General features: G+C 41.2%; 1 protein-coding gene across 2 annotated transcripts in view; it reads right to left on the bottom strand.

Annotated features, from left to right (window-relative positions):
* ST5 (suppression of tumorigenicity 5) overlaps nucleotides 1-20,027 on the bottom strand; it is a 120,563-nt gene that overhangs the window by 80,117 nt on the left and 20,419 nt on the right. For both annotated transcript variants that reach the window (XM_030451220.1, XM_030451221.1), the window contains one exon: nucleotides 6,897-6,984. The gene's annotated coding sequence lies outside the window, so the exon portion shown is untranslated. The remainder of the gene's footprint in view (nucleotides 1-6,896; nucleotides 6,985-20,027) is intronic.

The raw sequence follows: 20,027 nt of genomic DNA, 5'->3' as shown, positions 1-20,027 counted from the left end.
AATCAAGTTTGCCATTCTCACTGGATTTTGCCACTAATCATCACACCCAGATTCTTGTCCTCGTGATCAGGTGATGGCACAGCCATGCCATGTTTCTTACTTCTTTTTATTCTTATCAAGTCACTTCACTTCAGTTTCTCTACTAATTCCAAATTTTTCTCACTTAGGAGCTTCCCCTGTGGCTTTGCTACCAAGCAGAAGTACAAAGAGAACAAATCTGCCTGTTTCCTACCTCTGGAATAGGGCTATCAGAGGGACCTGTCAGATCAGTCAGCATAATCTACCTTAAACTTTTAGACTCCAAGACCTCACATGGCCTTTTCTTCCAAGCTTCATTTATCATGACAAGAATCAGTGACCTGTATTTCTCCTTTTCTGCAACACAAATACTGTATTTGCAGTTTCTAAGCACATGGTAGAAGTTCTGCCCTTAAAGGTTTATAGTTAGAGCAGCTGTTTTCACATGCCTTTTATTCTACTATTCTCTTCTTCCATACTCAGTCTTACCCACCAGACTGGCATTATTCATCACCCCTTTGGGAATGGAGGCAGAGTGTAGTTTAGTTTCTGAATATTCTGTACAGTCACTGATCCATTCTTCTCATGTGAACTATCTCACCTATCCTATGACTCTTTACCACTTCAGTTTTCATAAATACTGGGGAGAAAACTACTTGGTTTTGTTTAAGTATCCTTAGCAGTGTCTAACGCAACTTCATATCTGGCAGTCTTCACTTTGTATTTACCTCAAAAATGCACCTTTATTTCCCCATGAGGTTTTCTCTCATCTGGTTGCAGACTTTTCCTATTTCTTGTTTGTGGCCGTTCCCTGAGACTCCCTTTCTGAGACACCAGTTCCTGATAGCTCTAGAGTCCCTACCTTCAGGAAATTGCAGGCCTGCTTCCTATTGAGGCACATGTCCAATTCAATGCTGCTCCTGCTACTAACTAGTTCCCAAAGCTCTGTCACATTATAACATAATCCATCTGAGAGGTTTAAAACTAAACAGTTTTAAGCAATGGGTGAAACCACAGTATGTTAAGTGACAGGAGGTTTTGGCTCCTTCTTCATCTTTAAGCATCTATTTCTCAGCTGCTGTTTGTCTGCATCAGGGGCCAGAAATTTTATAGACTTCAGTCCAAGACTCCTGATTTCCTAATACATGCTGCTTAAGCATGGGGGTCTTTTTGTTTGTTTGTTTCTTTGATAACTACAACTTTATGGTCCTCCAGCCTGTCCATCTGAATATAATCGATATTAATTCACATTTACTACAGATGGGGACTTTCATCTAAACAACTGATTGTATCAGGTGACAGTAAACAACACACATGGCTGTGCTACCACCTAGCAGGGCTATCTCCCTCTGGCAGATGGCAGACCTGATGCACAGGTTATGACCATAAAACAAGACATGGATAGTGAGAAATGGGGACAAATCAGAAATAGAATTATGACATCTCTAAGCATCAGGCTGTTTTCCTTCAGCCAAATATAAAGTTGTTTTCAAATGTAAGCTACAGACAATACTTACTAACCTGTTTCATTTTTAAAAATAAAATGGTTTTCCTATGGCACATACGCCACAGCTATCTCTAGTGTAAGAGATTTTATATTTGAATGATGTGAACAGTGGAAGAATGAAAGCTTACAAAATACATATCCTTGTCTATGTTGGAAATAGCACAATCCCAAACCAGAGACTAAGGCTGTAACACAATCCAGGGGCTGTGCTTCCATTCATAAACTATTCCATTTGAATACAGGGTCTGGAATGAATTTTATTCTCATGTTTAACCAGAGAGACACAATTTATTACAGAGCTGTACTTTTCAGTTTCAAAACCATATCCCTAATATATCCCCCTGTCAAGTCCAGTGGAGATTATCAGACTTCTCAAACAGGATCATCTGTAATGGGAAAATGCAGCAGAATCCAACTGCCTGGAGACACAAAGATGCAACATGACTAAAAGAAAAGAAAACCAACTGCATACACACAGCTCTGACTGTTTAAGCTGAAAAGGCAACAGAAAGCATCCTTCTGTTAGTAACAGCATAAATGGGATCTCAAGTGGACTTGTTTCATCTCAGCCTCCAACTCACCACTAGATCGTCTATACAGCAGCTTAGCTGTGTTACTTCTGTGTTATATCACAGTAATGTGCCCTGACAACTTCAAACCTCCAAAATGAATAACCAGTGCTTCCCATTCACTGCATATTCTGCATTTGATGTGTTCCACAAAGGTACAAAGTTATTTACACCAGTTGAATTTTCAGAGCTGTCCCAGGAGCTCTGTGGAGTCACTACCCTCTGATGTTCAAATTTAAGAGAAACTGGGATCAAACACCACTTGTCAATATGAGCATTTTCAGTCTACAGGTTCACTACTTTTTGCAGCATTGGTGTCCAGTTTTCCAGAGTCTTGAAATATTTCTCTGGTAAGAAGACCAGACCAAAAATGGCAACAGAGCTGACAAAATTTTCAAAAGTTTGCTGCACTCAGCAAGATGAGAGAAGAATCTAATGCCAGGATACCACAAATTGAAAGCAATTTAAACAACTACAACCAACACCCCATCAGCTCCTGGGCTAGCACAATTTGACTTGCTGCTCATGACAACTCGGTCATAAACCAGCTTTCTCTGGAATACACCATTCAAACAAAGCAGCTTTCAGCTATTCTCCTTTTGAAACCAGTAACAGAAGGTCTTCAGGCACTTGTGAGAGACTAAAACATGGGAATGCAAACTGTCCAGCTGCAAATGTTTCCATACTGCTGCAGCTCTCAAATTGTTTCTTACTGTCTGCCAAGGAGGCATGAAAGAGCAAAGCAGGGTGCAGGTTTTGTACTGTCAAAATTGCCCAGCTCTCCTCAGTACGTCCAGAATATGGTAAATGGTTTGCAATGGCCTTTTAACTTTCAAGAACACTCTTATATAGAGGGGAAGGATGTTCAGGTCATAAACCAAAAGGCTCAGCTGGACCAGGAGCATGGGATAATTTGGTGGCTTGTATCCTTTGGATGCCAGCTGCACAAGCAATGCCAATTTTGCTCTTACTACTGGCAGAAGTTTTAGCCTCTGATTCAACTTTTTGTCATCAAAGTGCAGCAGGATTGGGAAAAAAGTTCAAGGAAGGAGCTCTGCCTCTGATAGGATGGGGAAATGGGATTTCTTTGAACAATCCCTTGCATACAGCAGTTTGGCTCCAAGTGGGCAGAAAGGACTAATGCTGCGTGAGGCTTGAACTCAGAGTAAGAGCTGGCAATGGAGGCTCTGCTGAGGGGATTTCGTTGTTGAGCAACAACAAGTGAAAGGCAGTGCTCAAAAAACCAAACAGAATGGAAGCACGTTTGCAAATCCTGATGAAGGAACAAGAGAAGCACCTGACTCTTCCAGGTCTGCCTGTAGTTAGTATCCAGGAGGTGAGTCTCCCTCTACTAACAGTAGGCTTCTTTTCAGCCTGAAAAATATTTTTTAAAGACTCTCATGCTTCTAAGAGAAAGAAGAAATTTAAATCTCTGACCGGAAGCTTTCATTGTAACAGATTTGTGTGAAAGTTGCCAGATCTCTCCTTGCTCTGTGATCAGGGCTGTGCCAAGAGTCTGCTTTGTGTCACACTGGGAACTGTGTTAAGTTCAGCAAAGTAACTGGGTCAAAGATGCAAAAGCAGAACAGAGATCACTGATTAGCACTAATGAGAGGCTGCACTGCAGAGAATGACAGTGCAATAATTTCAGAGTTCTTGCCATAATTACAAGGGAGCTGTGCTTATATTCATTGTGATCTGCTCAGGATAGATCTTTTTGCACATCACATTTTACACCCTGGAAAATTACTCAGAGTCCCCACAACCAGGAGCAACATGAGAGAAAACAACCACGAGCTGGTTGTTCATACTGCTGCAATTGAAATTAACTTATAGAAAATGAGGAAAGATTTGTGCTGGTAAGCAGCTCTTCTAAATATGCAGCACTGTTGTTTTCAAACAATGAATTCCATCTATTGTGAGCATAAGGTTACAGATGGAGAATACTGATCCTAGGTTCAAGAATTTAATGGTGCATCTGTCCACAACTGTAACACCGGGTGCTCTGAAGATCACTCAACCTTCAAAGAGCACTGTTAAAGGACTATGGAAATGGTGCCTTGTATTACTTTTCAAAATAACATGGAAATACTAGTACACAAACTCAGAACTCACCAGGCTTCCCTCTGCATTGCACCACACAAAATATAAACACCAAAAAGCAACTTTGTCCTTGGAATGCTGTGTTTGCAACACTGCAGAGATGTCTCAGGCTATCTGTAAAATGAATCACTTAAAAGCAGTGGTTCTGATTTTGAAATCATAAATTTTTCTGTCTCAGAAATTTCAGGGATGAATGGCTTTTTCCCAAAAATGAGCCTTAAACATATGTAACCATCACAGTGCTCCTTCTTAAGGAGGGGAATGGTTCAAATTAACACATCAGCTTCACACATACTTCATTCCTAGTGAAGAATGGCACAAGGATTTCTTCTTAAGCTGCTCCTGGCTATCAAATAGTTTTATTATAATTATTATTTCAATTTACTTAACCAGGTTAATAATTGATATTCACTAACAGCAGTATTTTATTTATAGAATCAAGCTGGCCAAATCTGGTAGGCAACAAAGGAACACAAAGTGTTAGACTGTGCTGTTCAGCCCTCATTTCAGAGATGACAGCTTTCAGTTCTTTACACATGGGAAGACTGCCTTTCTCTCTCATGAGCACTCTACTGGTAGATCACAGCCATAACAGAGTTTTTCCTCTAAAGGCTTTCCCAAACTCCTCCCTGAAGCATGGCTGATACTGCCCTTTAATCAAGGAGCAATTTGCACACACATGAACACACTCATATACAGCAACCACTTGTGAGGAAGGGAGATGGAATAGAAGGATCTGATTTCCATGCACTGCACTTTCCACATCTAGGACAATTTTTAGGAGAAAGCAGAAAAAAGCATCACCATTATCTCCAGCATGTGTTAGCAGCCATGCTGAAGCCAGTCAGCAGGGCCTGGCATTGTTTGGAGGAACACAAAAGACCTTCTGTTCAGAAAGTTCAAGACAGAAAGCAGAGAGCCTGTGGCCTGGTCCTACAGTCAAAAGACTTAAACAGAGGCTGAGAAGTTCTCAGGCAGAGTCTGATCCAAAACCCTTTGAAGTTGACGGGAAAACTCCCATGGACCCCAGGACTTTGGATCATGCCTGAAATGCACAGAAGGGAGCAAAGGCAGCATAGTAGTGGCAGCTAACATCTGCCAGAGGGGATTTTAAATGGCACAGGGGTGACTAAATCTTTTCACCATGGTTATCAGTACAGTGTTTTTTGTGATCAAGCAAGGAGGATTATACCCATGTTCTGTATTACCATCAGGACATAGCAGTTATACAGTAGACATCAGGCATTTTTCTGCCTAAAATGCTATTCATGTTACCCTAATATTGAATCCAGCATTTAGCAAACATCTCTGAGTGAAGCAAAAAGACCCTATCAAATAGCCAGAATTATTAGTGTTCTGCTTTTCTCTCCCAAAGAGGCTGCTTTAAAGCTATAAAAAACACAGTCCAGGGTTGAAAACCATATTAAGAACAATGATCTTGTTCTTAATAAGATAAGCATCATCTATTCCTAAGCAGCAGTTTGAGACAGAGCCTAACTCAGAAGAAACTCTTTAGCAGCACATTTGACAAACAACTGCTAAAGGATCCCAAGTGAAAGCAGGTTCCAAATCCCCTGATTAATTATGCTGCAATTAATTTTCTCATTAAAGATGAACATGAGAGCACCGAGAAGAAAGAAATGTCTCCTGAATTCTGTAACACTTCCATAATTATTTCCTTGCACACATAAGTAATAGTTTCAGTGGTTTTAAAGTCTGGTGCTGTCTAGGTCCCAGGTGAAATTTCTGGGAATTAATTTGTTAGCAACTTCAGTTTTTAAGCACTTCTTGCAGCCTTTGCACAAGATTCAACAAAGAGCCAAAGTTTTCCTTTTTTTCAAAAGTGCAGGATGTTTCCTCTTTCCCTGGTTAATAGAATCCAACTGTTGCTGCATGACATCATTCCCCAGAGCTAGGGAATCCAAGCTCGCTCAGACAGTCGGCTGGGAGTAAACACCATGGAAAAAAAAACACAACAAAAAACCTAAAAAAAAAAAACCCTACCAAACTTGAAAATGGGAGGAAACAGCATCAAAAGGCAATTTTTGTTACCTGAAATTTGCAGCATTTCCCTTTCCACTCCATTCTCAGATTTGTATTTCCCAGACAAAACTCTTACTATCCGAGGCAATCAGAAGCCCAGTCGCTTAGTGCCTAATACCTGCTGTGCTTCCCATAACTCCTTCACATGACCTTTTGCAGCACTGATTCCAGCTAAAATGATTGCAGAGAAGACAGCCTGGCCAGGCTGGTTGTCATGGAGATCTCTCTCTCTCTCTCTTTCTCACACGCGTGCGCGCATACACACTCATACAGATTTAAACAATTCTGGGAGGCATCCACAAAACAGCATGCCTTTTCATCAGCTCAGTTTTTGAAGCATTCCACCCCTCCTCCAAGCCTTCCCTAGAGTCAGCCCAGGAAGCTGAGCTTTGGTCATGATTTGATTGTTGAAATTAGAGATACTACCTTTTTTTTAAAAAACACCACAGAACTTCTACTTTTTTCCCCAGTAAGGAAAACAGCAATGTTTGCTTGCCAAAGCTTTGAACTAAAAGCAAATCTATTGCATTCAGATCTGCAGGATATTTGTCTTTGCCCCACTTGTTATGAATTTGGTATCTGAAAGCACTAAGGCCTTGTTGAAGGACAATAATGCATATTACAAGAAATGCTGCTGGCACGGCCTGACTCCTTACCTTGCTTTCTCCCAGTATCCAGCCAGGGATTTAATTAGCACAGGTATTCATCATGGTCATGCAGGATTTCCTGTATTCTTTCATGTTTCTGCAATTAAGAAGAAAAATGTGCAGGTCAGGAACATGCAACTCAAACAAACAAACTGAAAAAATCCCCCAGCCAAACAAGAAAAAACAGATATATTTGTAAGTTTTCTCACACTGCCTATAAGTTTACAAGCCTCTTACCCAAAACTCATTATCTCCCAGTTAAAGGAGAAACCCTTTCAATGACGTCTGTGAATACAGGATCTGATTAATTTACCATATTCCCTGGCACCATGGTTGCAAAACAAAACTTATTCCAAACATAAATAAAGACACACAAGATTTTTTTTCCTTGACAAAATATTCTAAAATAATCTCCAGCAATGTTATAGAGGAAAGCCTGGACTGATAAATCAAGAGAACAGAAAATACTTTTTATAAAAAAGATAAAGAACATTTATTAAGGAAATTAAGTAAAAAGTATTTGGAAATATCAGAAGAGCACCACTGCTGCTCAGGGTTTTCACACTTCGAGAAAAACCTTAGATTCTTATTCTTTAGGGGATTTAACCAGAGTCAGTAATTCAAAGTTTTAAAACTCCATAAAAGACACTAAAGGGACTGCATGACTCTGCTTTCTGCAGTGTTCTGTAAGCAGCAGTCCCTCTAGTGGGCAGAACATTGCAAAGCTGACCAAGCCACCCTGGGTAGGAAATCAGTGTCTGCTTTCTCTACCAAGCACTTCGTTATGTTGCTATGCTAGTCTCTCCCTGAATTAAAATAAAATTAGCATATGCAAGCCTCACATGTTACTTAGGAAGAGGAGCACAGGAAAATGTGTACATGCATTACGTAGCCAACGCTGCTAGATTTACACACAAAGAAAGAGAAATGAGTTCCAACAAACTACTCTTCTGGTTGTGTTTGTAACATGACTAGAAGGGTAGGATTGAAAAAAAAAAAAAACAAACCAACAACTAGACAGTTAAACAGCTGAGATGTTTTACAGGAACACCTATCTCTCCATATTGTTATTATAAAACATAAACTAGACTGGAACATGTTACTGATTGTACTTCTGAAAACTACATTTTGTGAATGACAAAGCTCCCAGTGGATTGTACACTTGAACCACTTCTCTTTCTGTCAAAAACACTACCCAAAGGCATATACATGAGGCATATTTACACACCAAAAACTATAGGCAAACTGTTCACAGGTGGATGAACATAAAAAGACAGCTACTTCAGCTGCCAAGAATCAAGATGCTGAATGACATCACATGAAAGAGCTTTTCTGGACATGAAAGCACCACATGCTAAGCTACATATTCACATTAAGATCTCTTCAGAACGTAGCAATGAAGTTCTGCAGAACCATAGGAGCCAAATATAAAAAATTACTATGTTTTTGTCTTGAAAAACTCCCTTTGGTTAAGCCTATTGCATGCTGTAAATGGGCACAATTTCAGCAGTTTAAGAGGGGAAAGAGGGAGATGGGTAGCTCCTCCCAAGAAAGGAATGTTTTAACCTATGTGACTGCAAACAAGGTGCTTGAAGACATGGGAGTAATTAAAAAAGTATAGATAATAATAGTAAAAAGCTAGGAATTGATCAGCAGACAGGTGAAATGGTTGATCAGTCTCAGATTTTCTATAGACCCAAGAACTGGTAGCATGGGAATATGTTCCAACCATCTGCATCATCTCTCACTCTGGAGTTCATCATCACAAGGCTGTGTAGCACTTCATTAGGTGACCACATCTGCATATATGGCAAAGATCTCAGGGGAGCATGCGAGCTAGCATTTATAAACATCTAAAAATACTCATTGCATTACACATACATTCAGTTACAGTTTAATGTTCTGAAGAAAACAAATGAAGATGTGAAATATATTATGCATGCACAAATGTGTAGGAATGAAGTACAGTAGTAAAACTGTGGTGTCTTGAACAGGTGACTGCCACAGAAGACTCTAGAGAAGTACATTCCTGTTCTATGCTTCATGAAACATTCCACATCAATTCCTTGCCAAAAGATAAAATGTCTTGCTCAGATTGGCCCCAGCGAAATGAGAGCCATTCCCACTTTGCACTTTTTTCTTGTTAGGCTTCTGTGAGCACAGTCACGCTTCACAACAAAATTTAGGATCAGGAGACAGAGTTTAGTATCATGAACAGAGGACACAGTGAACAGCTGATATGGGGTTAATTGCAGTGTCACAGATACACAGCAATCAAAAAGCATGTAACCTCATGCCCTGCAGGAAACAAACAATCCATTACTCATCCATGGCTGATGCTGAGTTTCTAATTTCCAATACACTTCCCATTTCCAGCTGGTTGAACACACTCCTTCCTATGCTCTGCAGTCACAAGTGTAGGATGCAGAAGCCACGAGACTCACGCAGGAGCAGACATGCACTGAAGAGGATGAGTGTGCAGTGAGAGAGCCTTCACTGGGGCACAACCTGGCTTTTCTGCCCTTGAGACTAGAAAGAGAAATAGGAGCTGTTCTCTCCACAAGCTACGTGGTCCAAGATTCTTTACTAAAGATTTTTCCAGATTTCCAGAATAAACTACCACCATCAGCAATAGGAGAGGAAAATAAATCAGATTTGGTCTTGAACAGCTCATGAAATTTTATTACTTACATTAAGTGAAAATACAACATCAACTTCAGATTTAAAAAGATAAAACCAGAGGTGAGCTACAAACTAAGCTGCTCACAACACCACCACAAATCACTAGTAAGTATAAACAGAGATTAATACACAAACTTCAGTAATATTTCTTTTCCTTTTTAAAATCAAATTAAGTTTGCCATGAAAATACTAATGTAAAGTGATTTATGATTCTTCCTCCTCAAGAAACCTTCTGCCCTTCAGAAGAGCTTCTGCCCCTTTCCCATAGATGATGACCACCTTACATCTCTTGCCATCTCTAGACATATTACCTCTACACTACTCTTACTTCCCATCTTTCCACTGACCTCAACAGATAGGTATTTGTTTTGACTTAGATTTAGGACCAAACAGAAAGAAGAGATGCTTAAGAACCCTGTTCCAGTATGTTTTTAACCCAGTATCATGGAAAGACAAGTACCTGCAGCTCCTGCTGACTTCACTGGGAGAGGCAGAGAGCTACGCAGCACTTCCTCCTCACCAGGCAGTAACTTGCAGAGGTATGAAAATAAGGGGAAAGACTCCAAGCAGTAAAGTAATGTAAAGTGTGCATGCACTACAAAACCCGTGCTCTTTACGCTTTATTTAGAGGCCCTGCAGTCAGTACTTTTGCATAGGGCATTCTGTCATCCAAGCATGACAAGAAAATGACAAGCAGGACAGCAACCACCATACTCTTCGGAGCAGTCCCATGACACTGCTGAGTTCTCCTTTGTATTAACAGCCCACAGCTCTGATCTTCATGGTGAACACCCCAACACAACAGCATCAGAGCACACCCATGGAGCAAGTGACACAAGATGACACCTCTGACCTCTGATCATTCTACTGAAGTGAGTAAAACTTCCACTGGCTTCAGTGGCACATTAACCTCAATCTGGTCTCACTGCATCACATTTTGCTAGGATTATGGTACCATAGTAAATAGTACAAACTGTATCATGGCCTTGTAAACAATAAACCAAAGGCACTGACCCAACATATGAACCTCCCTGTTACAATGGGACTGAACAGGTGCAGGTCTATGATCTGTCAGCTACGAACTTGTTCTCTTCCCTCATTTCAGCATCAGATCCATTAGCAACACTATTTCCCCAACCCTCTCTTCTAGCAGGAGAATTAACAATTTCCACGACCTCTTTAATAGCCTAGCAAGGATCATGTTTGAAGCACTGTACTCATTTTTCTAACCCAGAAAAAACAAAAAAACAAACAAAAAAAAGTGTGTGTGTATATATACACACATATGCATATTATACATATATAGGAAATGAATAGTCATAGCTGTGCACTCTTTGAGATGCTGCCAATCCCTGGATGGACAAATATCCTGTTTCACTTTGATCTCATTCTGCAAATGAAAGCCTGCCCTGTTTGGGTCTCACCCTGTCATCTCAACTGGGTGCAAGACAGCAATTTGCACAAGTCGTTAAGAGATTCAGTGAAACTAAGAGAATATCTGTACCTGGGTGGTCACGACAAGAAGCTGACACACACTCAACTCCTGTGCAAACACTAATTCAGAAATAAAGTGGCTTAACTTTGTGGCTATTATTGTTTTAGGCCCTGGTTCAGCAAAGCACTTAAACATTGACTTCAAAGGAACCTAAAAACATGTCAAACATTCTACAATATTTTACCAAAGTGGTGCTTTAATAATTTTGTATATTTTAGAAAAGAGAGACAGGAAGAGTTTTTATTTGGAAATTAAAGCTGAAAAATGTTGTTGGTGATTCAACCTAGACATAGTTCCCATGCTAAATGAGGTTGAAAATCTGCTGAGCAATAATATGAATAACTCTCTTAATAAAACAACTTTAAACCTGATCAGTGTGGAATTAACTCCTGTAAATACCAGGTTGGAGAATTATCCATACCTCTGGTCTGATTCATGACAGAAGACACATATTACAGCTCACCTGTAGCTTTTCCTGCTGGGAAAGCCTTGCAAAGCCAAACAAGCCATACAAACTGGCTCTGGGCCTGTGCAGCCAATTCAGCCAAGCCCAAATATCCCAGTGCTGCAAACTGTGTCAGGTGGCACCAGGCCAAGGCAAAAGCCAAGCCACAGGGATAACCAAAAGGTGGGAACGTCACGTAAGTCAGTCCTTCTGCTCCTTAAATCTCCAGAGGCAGCTCTGTCTGCAACCCATCTGCACTCCAGTCAACACCCTTCCCGTGCATGGTGTGCTGTATCTCAGACATGCCTGAAAAGAAAGACCAGAAGCTGGAGGACTAAAACTGATGGGGGGGGGGGAAGGCCCTGAGGGAAGGCAATTTGTCCTGTCTGTAAAAAAACTAGAAAATTTTGCCATTTATAGGTGTTGCTCTCTCCCTACGCTTTTTTTTTTTTTTTTTTTTTAATGCATTTATCCCCCACAAGCATGGCTTTATGTTCCAAGAAGAGGGGCAAATGAGACAAGCAGACTTCCTCTGGCAACTCACCATATCAGGAGAGATGTCAATGAGTTGCTTGAAATTCCACAGGAATACTGATTTGACCCTACATGAATGCAAGATCTCTCAATTTGTCTTCGTTCACTACTGTTTCTTTCAAGTAAGAGCCAAAGGACAAGTTTCTGTTGCCCTCATTCACAGTACACATCCTGCAACACAAGATGCTACACATGGGACTATAAAGCAATTTAAAGAGCAGATGCACTCACACCTGGAATTGCAATGCAAGCAGGACTCAAGAATATAACTCTGGGAGGGCTAAATCTTGTGTGCATCTGAACGAGTGCTGCAAATCTCTAACATAATGGAAACAAAGGGGCAGAATCTTCTCAGAGCACATAAATGATAGGAAGGCAGATCCCTTAAGCCAAAGCCCCACCTGAAGAGGCACTTTTCAAACTGTCAAATGCTGATCAAGGGAAGAACAACTTTTAGCAAAGCAATGGAGACAAGGAGAGGCATTTAGTGCAGTGCTGGTTTCCAAAAAAGAACATGGAGGGCATTTGGGTTTTTGCATTTTTGTCTCCTTTGCAAAAGAGCTTTAAATTTAAGCACAAAATGGAAAGTAAGAGAGTTTAAGACTGAGCAGCCAATATGATATCACTCTACGGAAGAAAAATCACAGCCAATAGCTCTGTGCACTCTTTGAACCTATGAATAGACAGATATCATGCTTTGTGATTTCTTTTGATGGTCAACTATGAAAGTTCACAGGAAGTTTATGCAACCCTCTCTGACTGAATGGATCTTATCTTACAAGGCCTATTGGCAAAGAGACTCCAAGAAGAAAGTGTCAGCCTATTCATTTGGACAAAAAGCAATGACTTTTCTGTGGGCTACCTTCTGCCATTGGCTTTCTTTATTTCAGTCATGACTTGAACCTCCAAATAGGTCTGGAGACCCTGTGAACTGCTGGTCACGTGCTGGGGAAGATGTCTGTGAGCCCTGCTTAGCATCTCTGGGGAGGAAGGGTACAGTGAGCATCAGCTCAGCACTACTCTCATCACCTGCACCCCACAGAACTCAAAGCCAGTGACAGCATGTCTTCCCCTAGGCATGTAATGAGTTTGTCTTTCATATTGCCTTAATCATCACAGCAGGCAGATTTTTCAAGCCACAGACAATAAGGCTATTTTCTTCTCTATTTTGGACAGAACGGATAAACAAAATAGAGTTCTGAATATAAAAATCCTTTCATTCTCTCACTAGCAGCCCGCAGTGTGCTTTACAAAGGAGGGCAAATGTTACTCCTGCATGGCTGCTTGGAACAGAAGAGTCAAGTGGCTTTGTGTGTGAGGCTGCACAGCGGCCCCTCAAAAACAGAGTGTGACTGATCACCAGGCTCTGCTGTCTCCCCTGAGAGATTTGGGACCAGGAAGGCAGTAGGAGTCAGCCAGTCTCCAAGGAATATCAGGATTTTTTTCTTCCTGGAAAACAATTTGCTTGGGCATGGAAAACAGCTGAAATTAAACTTTCCTTCTAGCTGGTTTCCATCGCCATGGAGGAAATGAAAATCTATGACGGTGCTGTGACTAGTACAACCTTGTGCAAAACAAAAGAAATCCAAAACCAGACCATGCAGACAGCTGAAAAACATTTTGTGAACTCTGTTAGTTTCTCAGCACCTCAGTGCTTCCTGGGTTTAGCAATGGTGCGTGGCACAGCAGTGCCCAAATGAGCCACAACCACCATAACTCCAAAACTGGAAGCAGCACAGCCCCAATAGCACAAGGCAGTGCTTGTAACGCTGCTGTACATTTTTGGGAAGGAGGTTGTGCCTCCTCACTGTGCCCCACTGCTCTGTGGGGCCGTGCAGACCTCCAGGAGTCAGCTCCAGGGCTCTCTGTGCAGAGCTCTATTGTGCAGCACAGACATCCCCAGAGCAACATACTGCAGACCACAGAGGAAGCCAGACCCAGCACTGGGAATTCAGCTCCCACTGCTCAAACTCCAGATGAATGCCTTAAAAGCAAGGTCATTCCTCTTCCTCCGATTCTGTGTGCTCTTCCAAACAGAGCTGGGGGAAGCTGCTGAAAACAGCCCCACATCCAAGGAAGGACTCTTCTAACACCCACTTTTAGGTTGCTGGGGAACTGCACATCTACCTGTGCCTCTTCACCACTATCAGGAGGGGCTAGTATTTAAGAAGAAAAAAAAAAATAAAGTACACATGCTGCTTTACTCTCATCAAAACAGATGGCTCAGAGATAAAATTTTGTCTCTTGGCATGAAAAAGCGTAATTTCTTCTTTTAATTAAAGCATTTCCCATTTTGGAGACAAAAGAAAAGCAAGAATCCGCATTTTTTTACATCAAACTGGAAAGGGTGGAACTTGGGAAAGTATCCAGTGCTTTTCTTCCAAGTCTGGGAAAACTATACAGCTTATATAGGCCAGGACACTGTTATAGATATTTTTCCTTAAAAACATTGGACAGAGTCCATGTAGTCACATGATGTTCCCCATTGCTATGTACACTGCTTTAAGGGCATGGACAATTCACTCCATGGGACTGCTGCTGTTTGCTATTCCTGCTACAAAAACAGCAAAATCCCACAACACAAGCTAGTTTTTAGCCATTTAGTGTGCAAAGACCACACACCAGAGAGTTTGCAAAAGACCTTGGTGTGAAGAAGTGCTAGCAAAAGCTTCACTGTAAGTCTTGATTTCAAGGTAACCCCTAACCTGGCCTGCAAGAGCCCTGGACACTGAACCAACATCTCCATCTAAATTCTACAATAGGAGCAGGCTCCTAAAGGCACTGGCCATTCCAAATTAAACACAGCTATGCTGAGATTTAAACATGTAACTCATGGCTCTTACCCTTCCAGCTGGGTGTGTATATGTTCACTGTAAACATAGTGTTAGTGTCTACAACGCTGCAAGCAGCTCACAGAAAGTCTGAACTGAGATTCAAATCATGAAGAGCGTGCGTCACGATGGCTTTGGGGAAAATTCCCCATTCAAGAACAGACATGCTGATTATTACTCCAGTTTTCTAATTTCCTGAAGTGTGAAAGTCCCATCAGTAAACATGAGAGCTCTGCTTTTACTGAAAGCATGAAGCAACACTCTTAGTTTTCCAGAATGCTCTGAAAAGGGGGTTTTGCACATATTTGTAGGATTGAAACCCTCTACTCTGCTTCCTGTGTTATGTAAAGGGACCTAAATGAAGAGTCAGAAGAATCAAATGTTCTCACTTTTGACACCATGCAGTTATATGACCTTGGATACTTTTCTTCCCCTAGGAACACAATACCCATTCAGCTTTCCAAAGCACTGGGATATCAGAAGCAAGCAGTACTGGAATGATGCTGTAAGTTGCAGTCTCATCACAAATTTCAAACAATATGTATCTTTGATCACATTGAACTGTTCATTATATTAATCAGCCTCCAAGGATATTTACAGTTTCTTAACCTGCCTCACATTTATGCATTTTTTATATTCCCTTCAGCCTGAAAAAGACCAAACATGAATAAGTTTTCTTCATCTTCCCTACCACTCAAGGAAATTTCCTCACAATTTACACAGTCCCAGAGTACAACAAATCAAAGGATGTCCTGACCCAGTGAAAGATTTAGAGTCTGATTTCCTGCTTATGTATGACTAAGAACCATTTCTCTTAGGCAAGGATTTTGTATTTTGTCACACTTAAAATACTAGATACTTGTGCTGCAAGGTCAAAAGAAGCCCAAAATAATTATGTTGTGGGCCATTTTTAAAATCCCCTCCCATCCAGCTGCATTCAAAATAAGCTGCAGTGCACCTGTCTTGCAAGAACCTCCACAATGGCTAAACTCCCTGCAAAGCCTTGTGTTTTATCACAAGTTTCATCTCTGGTTTACCAGGGTGTAACCTGGAATAAATCTTAGAATTCTAATACCTTGCTTCCTCCACAGTGGCTCCCATGTGTTTATCACATGGCTAGCAAACCAACTGTAAAATAAAACAAGAATTTGCAATCCCACTTCCTAGAAGTCCAAGACACTTACAGAAAGCCAGCAAACCAACACAATCTAAAATTAGCTGTTTGTAAAACACAGTGCCAATTTACATCTATTTAGAACAGCACATCAATACTTCAGGAAATCCAATCCTCCCCTGCAACTCAGCATAATGAAACAGGTTTCTGTGTTGGTTTCCTTATCACTAAAGAGTGTGAATAAGTTAATCTGTTAGAAGTAGTGTTAGTATAACTTTATTAATCTTCAGAAGGCTGCTGGAAGGAAAGCACTGCTATATTAAGATAAAGGTTGACTGCACCTCTTAATTCAGCCAGATTCCCACTACTAAGCCCATTTAGGAGGCTGCATTAACAGAATCCTCAGAAACATCTTCACTATACAATTTTAAAATCATAAGCTGGGCTAGAGAATGGAAAAGAAATGTCATGCACTGTCATGCACACACAAAGAATGAGATAACTGCTCAAGTACTGTCTGGTGGATGAAACAACAAGCCCAGTAACAGGAGGAGGCAATCAAAAGCCCCATATGTAGCACAGAGCACCTCTGAAGGCCAAAACAACAACAGGCATTTGAGGTGGAGAGTGGAGCAGATCATTATGACTCAGAACCTATAAATCTAGTCAGTGAAAAACCTGGCAGAAGTGTGCTGTTTGACTATGTCTGTGCATTCCCAAGAGATTTATAGCTGCTTATTAAATCATCTGTTCCTCCTAAAACCAAAGAAACTGTATATGTTTCACTGGATTTTACATCTGCTAGAAAGACACGTTAACCATTAACAAGAGGAGAGGATTTTTCTATCTTGTGAGCCATTCAAATGAGCTGAAGACATTACTTATGGCAAGAAGTAAAACCCATACAACAGACAGACTGAGAAGGATCTGAAACCTGCAGCATCAGGACTGGTCTCCTTCACTGGCATCTCTGGTCTGCCTGTCTAATCCTCAGAACCAGATGGGTCGTTCAAACAAATGGTTTCTGCAGGGGAAAGGAAGATTTCTACTGAGGAAATAGAAGTGTCAAGAAAATTACCACTGTGGCTTAAGACAAGGTTTGTTCAGCAGCTTCATGGAATATGGTGACACACACATGTATGCTGGTGGCAGAAGATCTGCCAAACTGTGAAGAGCAGGCAGTGCTACTGACCAATTAACATTCTTCACATCAAACTTGCTGAGTTCAGGAGCTGGAGGGAAAACACCACTAGCCCTGCACTTTCATCTGAAAACCCAAGGGAAGAGGAAAAGGAGCTGTGCACAGCCCTACTTCACACATGAGCAATGCCTCTTGAGGACTGGTTAGCTCCCAGAAGAGTGAAACAGAAGGGTGGGTAGGGCTGTCATTTCAACCCATTTTACACATTGAAAAACCCTGCAAATAAGAACAAACTTTCCCCCTGTCATCTCCTTTCCCTTGGAAAGTCTTGGGCACAGCCACTGCTTAGCTCTCCGTGATAGACACCTCTTAATGGTCAGGTACAAAAATGTTATTAAATAGGAGCCATTTGCTGAGGCATAAGTGGACTGAACATCCAGAATTCCCAGAATGTAGGAATATCTTACAAATTTTACATTAATTCCTTAAAGTAAATAAATATCCAGGTATCTTCACCAAACATCCAAAAATCCAAACACATTGTATCCAAAGCTACTTCAGTGTTTACAATGAAATAGACACATACTTAAAAAACACAGAAAATGCCCTCCTGGGTCAGAGCAGTGGTACATCTAGCTCAACACTGCTTTTGGAGGCAGTGAAGGGCAAGATTAGCTGGAGGAAGCCCAGCAACCCAGCTGCTTTCTGGCCATTTTTCTTTGCCTGACACTGCAGGCTGTGGGTGAGTAGAGCTGAAAAGCAGCAAGATTTGGAAGTTTTGCTAAGAGAGCATTTGTTACTCTTGCTGCACCAATGAAATCCTATTGAGTCTGAAGTGAAACATGACAGAAAGCCATGTCTGAACAGCCATACTTAGCTGAAAAATCAGCAGCTCGAGAGTGTGACAGCACAGTGATAAAATCAAGACCCACACCAGCTTACAATTGCAGAACGCCCAAAGCCTGCATGGGAGGGAGCACAGAACCTGCCTGCAGGTGCAGCCATGGCAGATTTGACAGGAGACACTGGGTGGAGGGACAAGAAGGGATGGCTTGTTCTGCACATTTCTCTTTCATGTCTTTAAATTGCTGCACTGTAGAAGTCAATTTGCGAAAAAAACATGAGAAGATAATGGTAGGTCCTGCTGAATCTGCACAGCTATGCAATGCCAACCTGATTTCTGCAGTCAGTCGTGTTCTCTCAAAACACAAAGGCAAGGCTGTACAGCTCTGCAGACGGGTTTGTATTTATATTTGCCAAAATTGACAAAATGTCTTTAAGCCCTTGTTTTGTTCTTTCTTATCTCTTTGTTGGACTGCCTTCACTTTAGCACACTGATTTAATACAGAAGGAACAAACTTTCATGGTTAATCTGATTTCCCAGCAGTTGCTATGAACACTTGAGTCAGTATAGCTGTGCTCAATAGGATGGAGTCTCCTCACAGACCCCAACCATCACCAGCTTCCCACCCACCCTTCTTAGCAACTGAATTTCTGGGATGTCAGTTAATCACCAACATGTTGAGGCTCATTTAGTGGTTTTCCTCCTCAAAACACTACAAAACATTGAGGGGGAGCAAGAGGAAATCGTTGCACTCTCCATACACAGCACAGTAAGATTGCATCTTAGCCCATTCAGGGTGAGACATAGGCTGAGGGGTAACATCCCTGCAGGAGGCTGCCTGGCAGGCTTGGGTCTAGATTCATGTTACAGCTCTCAAATGGTGGCATGGAAAACTTAGAGCTTTATTCAATACTGAATAATCATCTTCATATATTTTGATTTGGCTCTCCTCCCTTAAAAGGAGGCAGAGATGCTTGCTGACTTTCTTGTTCCATGTCATCTTTGTCCTATGCCGTGCACACAGCACCACAGTAACTTAAAGCAAGTATGAATCTGGGTCAGCTCACTGAAGATCAACACCACCACATCAATGGATGTCACACATACACAAACACCTTCCTAGTCATCCAACCATGTCATAGATTCTTAATTTTCATTGCAAATGGGCCAGTTTAACACTGCTAGAGGGGGGAGAAGTGATCACTGTATTTCACAAGCACAGTAAGCACACAAATAGTGCTGTCCACTCTTACCAGAGTAAACACTGTTTGAGAAGAGTTGTAAGAACAGCAGCAGCCTTCCAGAACAGCGTGAAACCTGCGTCAGCCCAGAGGCAAGATGCTGAAGTCAGTGCTTAGCTTTTAAACTCATGCTCAAGTATTTGGCTGAGCTGGGACCATTTTCAAGTGTGGGATGCAGAATCCCACTCAATGGTTGCTCCAATGACAGACTACAAAAGTATTCTTGATATATAATAATGCAGTAATTTATGGGGGTGCATTCTTCCTTAACCAGAACCTCAGACTCATCTGTTCTCCACAAGCAATTGTTTCTTAAGGAGTGTTGCTGTGCCCCTCATCTGAAAATGCTGAGGGAACAGCTGCTCTAAAAAGCTGGTTTACACAGACTGAAATTATTTTTGAAACCCCCCCAGTTCTGCTCCACAAAGAAAAAAAAAAAAACAAAACACACCAAAAATCCACCAAAACCAAAGAACATCAGTAATAAGAAAACCCAAGAGAATTCGATAGTGTTTATTGTGCATCTTTGCTGAGAAGTAAGGAAGTTTGTTTTCTCTTTCAGACCATCCTGTTATTCACACAGTGAATTACAGACCGAACCAATTCTACAAATGGTTGTTCCATGAACTCATGGTTTAAATTTAGGTCAAAGGAAGATCATTCACATGTGAAGCACAGCTCTTCTCTGGCAAAGTAAAGCCATTCTGATTCCCAAAAATATTATATTTAGTTTATTAATAAGTTATTAATAAGCCAGATTGTTACTGTTTGTAGATTACTACTGCTCTTCTGATGCCCAGAAAGCTGTGACTA

This window comes from Calypte anna, chromosome 5 (assembly GCF_003957555.1).
Source record: "Calypte anna isolate BGI_N300 chromosome 5, bCalAnn1_v1.p, whole genome shotgun sequence".
Taxonomy (NCBI): Eukaryota; Metazoa; Chordata; class Aves; order Apodiformes; family Trochilidae; genus Calypte; species Calypte anna.
The sequence above is the reverse complement of the archived record's forward strand: the minus strand, read 5'-3'. Positions and strand labels throughout refer to the sequence as shown.